Genomic DNA, 8,676 nt, shown 5'->3' with positions numbered 1-8,676 from the left:
CAAGTGGGGAATTTAGACTTCCACATTCACCAGGCTGTAAGGAAAGTCGCAGAAATATGGGAGTGGTGTCCGAAAAGGCTGATCTCCTCCTGCAATGGGGGTGGTGTCCTAAAAAGCTTAGCAGGGAGCAGAACTCTCGTCGTCACAGGACACTAACAAGTCCCAACCCTTGGGCAAGTAGAAACAATATGGGGAGCCTGGACTTCCACCTTCATCCTGAAGTAATGAGGTCTCCTCTCCTTCTACTCTCTGGGTTGACATCAGAGAGCCCCTTCACCCTTGAGCCTTGGCCCTTGACCTGTCCCTGCCCCTGCCTCGGCTACTTAGCCCTGTGGTCACTCTCCATATCTTGATATTATCAGTTCTGTAAACTTGCCTTACATTCATTTTCATGTATTCTGTCCTCAGATGACCAGCTTCTACTTTTCTCTCAACCCTTCTAGAAACAAAACCGTAAATATCCTTTCATTCACCAGCACTTCAATTCATCGATTTAAACACCTTTCCATTACCTTTCATCTCCCTGACATTCTTTCTTCTAGCTCATCCACTCTGCATTCCAGGGCTAGGCATTATAATCCCTTCCTTGACTCGTGTTTTAATTCTTTTGCTCCTCTCAGGTTTGTTGTTCTCATTTGGTGAACTGCAGCATGGGTGAAATAGAACCTCTGCTTACTCTGTGCTTTGACCCACATAGCCGGATATGGGTGGGAAAAACACACAGCCCTCCGGAATGGTTATCCTTTAAATTCATGATCATGAATCTAATGACAGCGAGAACATTCATACATGCTGTGTCCTGGCAATAATACTACATTTTTTCTTTCTTTCTTTCTTTCTTTTTTTTTTTTTTTTTAGAAGCACACTATGATAGTTAACTTCATTTGTTCGAGGGCTCATATGGCAAGCATTAAACCAAGTATGGGCTTTGATTCTGTGAGCTCAGATTCATATACTTAGGAAGATAAAAGCAAACTGATCCATGTATACGGATGAAAAACTAAAGGCTCACCGTTAATCACATTGTAGTTTTTAAATATTATAGCCCAGAAGCCAGAAGTCACAGGTCTTTTAGGTCTTTCTGTATGTTCCATAAGGTATCTGCACTTTTCTTGAGCTGAGGAAACTCAGCATCCTTTAGCTTCTGGCTGAGAGCACTGGTTAATCCTTGAGCATCCAGGATTCATGGAAGGCTCAGGAAGGCTTCTTTCTCTATGCCATGGATTCCCTTCACCATCGTTGACACTGGATGAATCCTGGGTAGATATTTTAGCATGGCTTTAATGAGATCAGCCACACTTAATACAGTAGCCCAGGTGGCATATCCTTTTAGCTTGATGATCTTGTATGCACTTTTAACCATCATTTTATGCATTTACTTCCAGTTTTCACTGTCATTATCTGTTCCCATTTCTAGGTTCAATTCCTGGAGAGAAACACCTGCCACATTCATTCCACTCGACACAGCCACCCTTGAGTTGCCATATTCTCCCCAAATCCAACCATGGCAACTGCGAGGAAGAAAGCCAATTTTTTTCAGCCATAAAATAGTGAAATCTAGCAGAACCCAGGCTATACTCACTTCCAGTCACACAGGGCTTCCAGTCACTAAGTCCACTTAGTTTCCAGGTAACACATGAGAATATCCACTAGGTTGGAAATGACAATTATGATAACAACCAGTACTGTACTTGACTATCTGAGGAATAATGAATTTGAAGACATTAACATTCCTCTGCACCAGATTGAGCCGATTCTCTCCTTCCTGCTGCTGGATTCCTACAGTCATTGCCACAATCTTAGAGTTGGCAGTCATAGAATAATCTTCATCTGCTACAGTTTTAGGTGTCTGAAGAAACAAGCGCTCCCATGTTGCATATCCCCTCATTTCTCCTTTGAGTTTATCTTCCAAGGGATCCACAAGGGTAAGTTCATCAGCCAGAAGCTTTCCCAGAATGCTGATGGCACTTGCCATACCAGCTTGCCCAGCACCCACTACAGTGACCTTGTTGTCTGGGATGGTTGTCTGTTCTTCTGCAACTGGTGCAGTCAGTTTTTCCTTTAACGAGTTGCCATTGTGCCGGAAGAGAAGTGGCTGTAGGCACCACGTGAAGAAGACAATGTTAGCTACGTGCCAGTAACGCTACATTTCTTTAGTTCACTCTTTTTTTTTTTAAAAGATTTTATTTATTTATCAGAGGGGGGGGGAGCGCAAGCACAGGCAGACAGAATGGCAGGCAGAGGCAGAGGGAGAAGCAGGCTCCCTGACGAGCAAGGAGCCCAATGTGGGAATCGATCCCAGGACGCTGGGATCATGACCTGAGCCGAAGGCAGCTCATTAACCAACTGAGCCACCCAGGCTTCCCTAGTTCACTCATTTTTAATGGGGGTTAGCTTGCTCTAAGCAAGCAAAGACTCATTCTGGGAGGAGAGGAGTATAAAAAGTGGGAAAAAAAAGGAGAAGCGCTGGTCTGTTCCACTCACTTTCACCTTTTCTGGAGATGACTTCTGACCTTTCTCTTTAGTCCTTCTGGATGAGCATTTGCTTGAGGACTCTTTTACTGGCTGTCCTTTCCTGCCTGGCTTGCTCCCATAGATGTCTATGGCTCACCACTTCTGTATATATCAACCTATTTTAAATCCTAATCTGAAACTCTCTCCCCAGCACTTCTCATCCCTCTTTCCTTACTCTGTTTTTTCCATGCACTAAGTGTCCTAACATAGTCCATGATTTACTGATATATCATGTTTATTATTTATTGCCCATCTGCTTTTTCTAATGTATGAACTTCATGAGAATGAAGATTTTTGTTTGTTTGTTTTCAGCAGTACATCTCGACTATGTAGAATAATGCCTGGCTATGGAAGATGACTAAATGAATACATTTCAGAAGTCCTTCTCTAAAAAGAACATAGAATCTTTGCACTTCCCAACTGAACCCTTTCAGTAGATTTCTGATGCCTACAGGGTAAAGACCAAAATTCATAGCATAACATCTGAGGTTCCATATGAAGAGAAATGTTTTCTCTTTATTTTTTAAAAAATTCATTCCTCTGCTCCTTTGAAAGACACAGAAATGTATTACCTAGACACCCAATCGTACAAGGGTCTGTTGAGCACCTTGTTGAGGGAGGTGTTAGCTGCCTCAGGATCTACCCCAGCTGCAGAGAGCACTCTTGCCTGGAGATGTAACTTTCCATAGGGCCCTCCTCCAATAACTGATTGCAGGGGGTTTAAAAGCCTTATCTTTTCAACCCCAAGCTGTCCATGGAGCTGGCCAAAGCTTTGAGGTCCATCCGTTCTCCTCTATGCAATCCTAAGTTTGACTCCTTTCATCTACATACATTGATGCCTACTAAATATTTGGTGTGCAAAACTCCATCTCGGCTTCTGCTTCCTGAGTACAACCCGCAGTCTGCACCTACCTGCCACATGTTCTGGATTCTAGAATCTCATGTGCTGTGCTCTCTCATGATCCCAGGTTTTTAAGCACATTGTTTGATCTGCTTGATCTGTTCAACCGACTTCCTGTCTTTGAAAACTCATTTTTTTAAAAGATTGAGTTTATCCGCTACATCCTCTGAGCAGCCCTCCCTGGCCCCTTCAAGCTCAGTTACCTTCTCATTTGTATTCCAGTGACACTTCGTCTATATCTTTATTATCACCTTAGACAGTATACAGTGGTTAGGATTGTTAGTTGCAAAAGACAGAAACTGTTCAGTTTGGCTTAAAAATGATATTTTATTGGCCTCACATAACTGAAGAGTTGATCAGTGATGCTGATTCCAGATGTAACTGAAGGCAAGGGCTCAAAACAATGTCATTAAGGTACCAAATCTCTTTCTACCTGTGCAATAGGCTATCTTTGTCTGAGTGCAAAACCTCTGTCTACAGCCCAAGATTCACTTCGTGCCACCTTTTCTTCATTAGTGGATAGAACAAAATCTTTTATTTAATGACTTTAACATGAAAGCTCCAGGAAAGGCTTGCTTAGGTCCAGCTTGGGTCACTTGCCCATCCTTAAATCACTGCGAACAGAGTCATGACATAGCTGATTTTCCAAGTGTGGATAGAAGTAGCAGCTCTAACCAAACTGTATGGGATATGTCCCCTAGAGGAATTATGGTTACTTTTAACAGAGGAAAGAAAGGGGTTACTTGCAAGGCAAAAATAGCACATAGTGGCTATGTGCTGTAATGATGGCCAAAGTTAGAGACTGAGTTCTGTTAGGCTCATCTTAAGATTCTAGACGTTCAAGTCATTCATGTCCATCGAAATACAAGGTGTATTTCAAGTGGCTTGACATGAAACTGAGGGAATGCTGGCTTTTACAGTTGAAGCAAGCCCAGTACAACAGAAAATTGATGACATAATTGGGTTAGTGAGAACAAGACAAATGTTTGACTCCTTGAGTTAATGTAGTTTCTATCTTGCTGAGCTCCAGTGAATAAAAACAGAGAAATAGAATAAATTTTAAATATATAAATCACCTTAGTATCAGGCTTCTCTCCTTATTTATTGGCAAAGGAGTGTGCTATGTAAGCAGATAGAGGCCTGAATATGGCAAAGAAATAGTGTAAGAACAAAAGCAAAACTAAAGAAATAAAGGCATGAATGACAATTATGTGAGAATTAATCTGTTTACTTAATGGAAGTAATAACCACCTAAATATTTAGTGTCACTGATAATTGGGCCACAGTTTAGCCATAACATTAAATAGCATACTCTGTCATATATTTATGTTTATATACCTGATGTGTAATTATACAAATGAAACAATGAAAGAGAAAATAATACTAGGAAGGCGATATCACACTAGTATTTAATACTCCAAAACTCTACAGCCTGGCTATAGTGGAACCCAAATTTGACTCACAGCCTACTAGAAGCTTAGGATAAGAGGGAAATGGAGTCCATTATACACCTCTTTGTGCCCAGTTATTCGGAAGAAGCATAAACATTTATAACACTGTCACAAAAGCAAATCACCCAGTGAACAGAAAGAGCCTATGTGATAGAGTCATCAATATCCTTAGCGCTAGCGTCCTTAAACACTTCATGTGACAGAAGAATTGTCTGCCTGTAGCCCAAAACTCACTTCATGCCACATAAGCTGACAACATCATGCCAAAACTCACATCAGTTGGAGTTATTAAATGGCAGCACAGAATGCTGTAGGGCTGTACAAATCTCAGGAGTGAAGAAATGTGCCTATGATCTGACAAACAATCAGAATCAGGGTACAAGACCTACATGAAATAAGTCTTCTCAGATTATGTTCTCTTTAAAGATGCCTGTGACAAGATAAATTTTTCTTCTTGGGATAACTTAGAGCAATTTTTTTTTTTTTTTTTAACATAGGACCATCTGAAAGAAGCAATCCTAGGACATGGCGTGTACTCTCTGTCTTGACTACAGAAAGACGTTTTTAAGGGAAGAAAATAGCACATATTAACTTTTAACATTGTCTTCTTTTAAACAGCATTAAGTTACAGAAAGCAATGATTAAAATAATCACTAGCTGTAAAGCAGGGATGAGAGTCCAAGTATTTTAACAGTCTGGCACTGGTAGGGACCAATCAGAACAGAAGCTAGAGGCAGCCTCTTGTCCTGGGGTAGGATTCTGGGTTTCTGGGCCTCCTTCTGTCCAGGACATTCAACTTTTAGTTACTAAGTGGTGGTGGCAAAGGGCCAGCATGAAATGAGGGTGAGGTGGCCCTCAGGGAACCCAGAGTAGCAGTTGTTTTCCAGTGAATATCTGAGTTTTTAATATTTTAACACTGGCTCTTGGAGAAATGGCTGATTCTAGGTCTGGGCCATGCAAGATGATGCCTGGAAGCATCTTGTATTGCGGAGAAGAAAGAAATGCTTATGGACAAGAAACAAAGGAGGCAAATGGAAAAACACAATAATAGTAGTATGTCAGAGAGACAAATGAACCAACAGAAAGCTCAGTGGCCAAAGCTGGAGCAACTTGAACAATAAAATTTAAAAATATATATATAAAATATATATATAAATAAAATCTTTTAAATATATATATAAATTTTATATATCTATATAAATATATATAATAAAATATCCATGAGTCCATACTGATATAAATATTTATAAGTAAATAGATAAGAAACAGTAGGTCATAAAATCTCTAAATAATTTAGGGAGATATTTCACACTTAGGGAGATGGTACGTAACTCCCCAAATTTTAAGTATGATCTGCATATGGGAACTTCCTTTTTCAAGGAACAGTATGGAAGGGGTGGGAGAGACATTTTATAGTGGAAGAATCTGATACTACTCAAACACTAATTCAGCCAGAAAAGTTGTATTGCTAGTACGATAACCTTGATATAATATGATGAAAAGAGCCTTTGCCTATATAGTCTTCCTCCCAGAAACATATAAGTTCAGTCTAATCATGAGAAAAACATCAGACAAATCCTAACTGAGACAAATCCTAACTGAGAGACATTCTACAAAGCCCATAACAGCGCATGTCCAAACTATTGGAGTCATCCTAAGACATTGTCAGAGTAAAGAGAGGGCTAAAGAGACATGATGATTATATTTAATGTGGTACCCTAACACGACAGTAGGTGACAACCAAGGTAATGTTAGTAAGTATGGACTTTAGTTAATAATAATGTACCAATATTGGTTCATGAGCTGTGACAAATACTAATAGTAATACTAATAGAAGATGTTAATCATAGAAAATAAGATTTAGAGTATACGGAAACTGTGCAATATTGTCACAACTTTTCTGTAAGTAAGAAACTATTCCATATAAGATTTATTTTTTCTTTATACTGAGATATAATTCATATGATATCTACAATCTAGATTTAGTATATTCACAAAATTTTGCAACCATCACCACCATCTAATTTCAGAACATTTTGGAAACCAAAGGGAGAGACTCCGCCTTATGTATTAGCAGTTCTTTATGCCCTCCCCCAACTCCTGGTGACAACTAATTTCCTTGATGTTTCTGTAGATTTGTCTCTTCTGGATATTTCGTATAAACAGAATCATCAATATGTGGTTTCTTGGTCTGGCTTTTCATGTAGCATAAAGTTGACAAGGTTCAACCATGTTATAACTGGTATCAGCGCTTCATTCCTTTTTTATGGCCAAGTAATATTCTGTGACATGCTATACCTTATTTTGCTTATCTGTCATCAGTTGATGGGTATTTGGGTTATTCTCTCTCTCTCTTTCTTTTTTTTTTTTTTAAGATTTTATTTATTTATTTGACAGAGGAGATCACAAGTAGGCAGAGCAACAGGCAGAGAGAGGGAGAAGCAGGCTCCCTGCTTATTAGAGAGCCTGATGCTCCCTGCTGAGTAGAGAGCCTTGATCCCAGAACCCTGGGATCATGACCTGAGCTGAAGACAGAGGCTTAACCCACTGAGCCACCCAGGTACCCCTATTTGGGTTGTTTTCATTTATTAACTCTTATAAATAATGCTCAAAATAGTCTTGTACACATTTTTGTGTGTATATATATGTTTTGAATGCCCTCCGTGATATACTTAGTTGGAGAATTGCTGGGTCATATGGTAACTCTATGTTTAGCATTTTGAGGAACTGCCAGTGCATTTTCAAAAGTGGTGCACCATTTTACATTCTTACCAGCAAGGTGTAAGTGTCCAATTTCTCCAAATCCTTACTAACACTTGCTATTGTCCATGTTTTGCTTATAATCAGTGGGTGTGATGTGTCATCTCTTTGTTTTGATTTACTTTTCCCTAATGAATGATAATGTTAAGTATCTTTTCATGTGCTTATCAGCCATTGGTACATATTTTTTGGAAAAATTTCTATTCAAACCCTTCGCTATTTAAAAAATTAAGTTGTTTATCTTTTTGATGTTGAGTTTCAAAAATTTTTTATATATTCTATTCTTTATTTTATTTTACTTTTTTTTTTTAAGATTTTATTTATTTGTTTGACACAGAGAGAGATCACAAGTAGGCAGAGAGAGGGGGAAGCAGGTTCCCTGCCAAGCAAAGAGCCCAATGCAGGGCTTGATCCCAGGACCTTGGGATCATGACCTGAGCAGAAGGCAGAGGCTTAACCCACTGAGTCACCCAGGCGTCTCTTACTTTATTTTTTAAGAGAGAGTGTGAGCACTTCCAGGGGAGGATTAGTGGGAGAGGGAGAGAATCTTAAGCTAAATCCTTGCTGATCGGGGAACTGGATGTGGGGTTCGATATCATGACCCTGAGATCATGACCTGAGCAAAAAACCAAGAGTTGGACGCTTAACTGACTGAGCCACCCAGAGACCCCTATGTGTTCTTAATATAGGAACATCTTTTTCTGATTCTTCATTTTTCTCAACTCTTGTGCATTAGAAAAAGTAGGTATACCCCCAGTCTTCACAGATTGGCTTTGTACTGGAGAAAGCTTTACCAATTAGCTCAACCAGAGATTCTGGGAGCCTCTTGAACCCGTGTTCTAGTCCAGCTCACGTTCTTTGTTCTTCGCAGTTCGCAGGCATCTAGGGTACACCAAGTTCTGTCAGTGCACAAGGACAAGCAAAACTAAAGTCAATTCCTTGGGCACTTCTGAGAAAATTGGGTTGCTGGAGATTCAGTCTCATTCTTTTCCCCTCTAGGAAGAAGCTTGCATCTGGGCTTTTTCATTCATTCACTCTGTGCTGAACTTG

At 39.8% G+C, this 8,676-nt stretch overlaps 1 pseudogene; it reads right to left on the bottom strand.

Moving 5' to 3' along the window:
- Positions 1-1,375: 1,375 nt before the first annotated feature.
- LOC132026326 (L-lactate dehydrogenase B chain-like) lies at positions 1,376-3,435 on the bottom strand (annotated as a pseudogene).
- Between the last annotated feature and the right edge of the window lie 5,241 nt (positions 3,436-8,676).

Source organism: Mustela nigripes, chromosome 10, assembly GCF_022355385.1.
Source record: "Mustela nigripes isolate SB6536 chromosome 10, MUSNIG.SB6536, whole genome shotgun sequence".
Classification (NCBI taxonomy): Eukaryota; Metazoa; Chordata; class Mammalia; order Carnivora; family Mustelidae; genus Mustela; species Mustela nigripes.
This window is presented reverse-complemented; position numbering and strand designations above follow the sequence as displayed.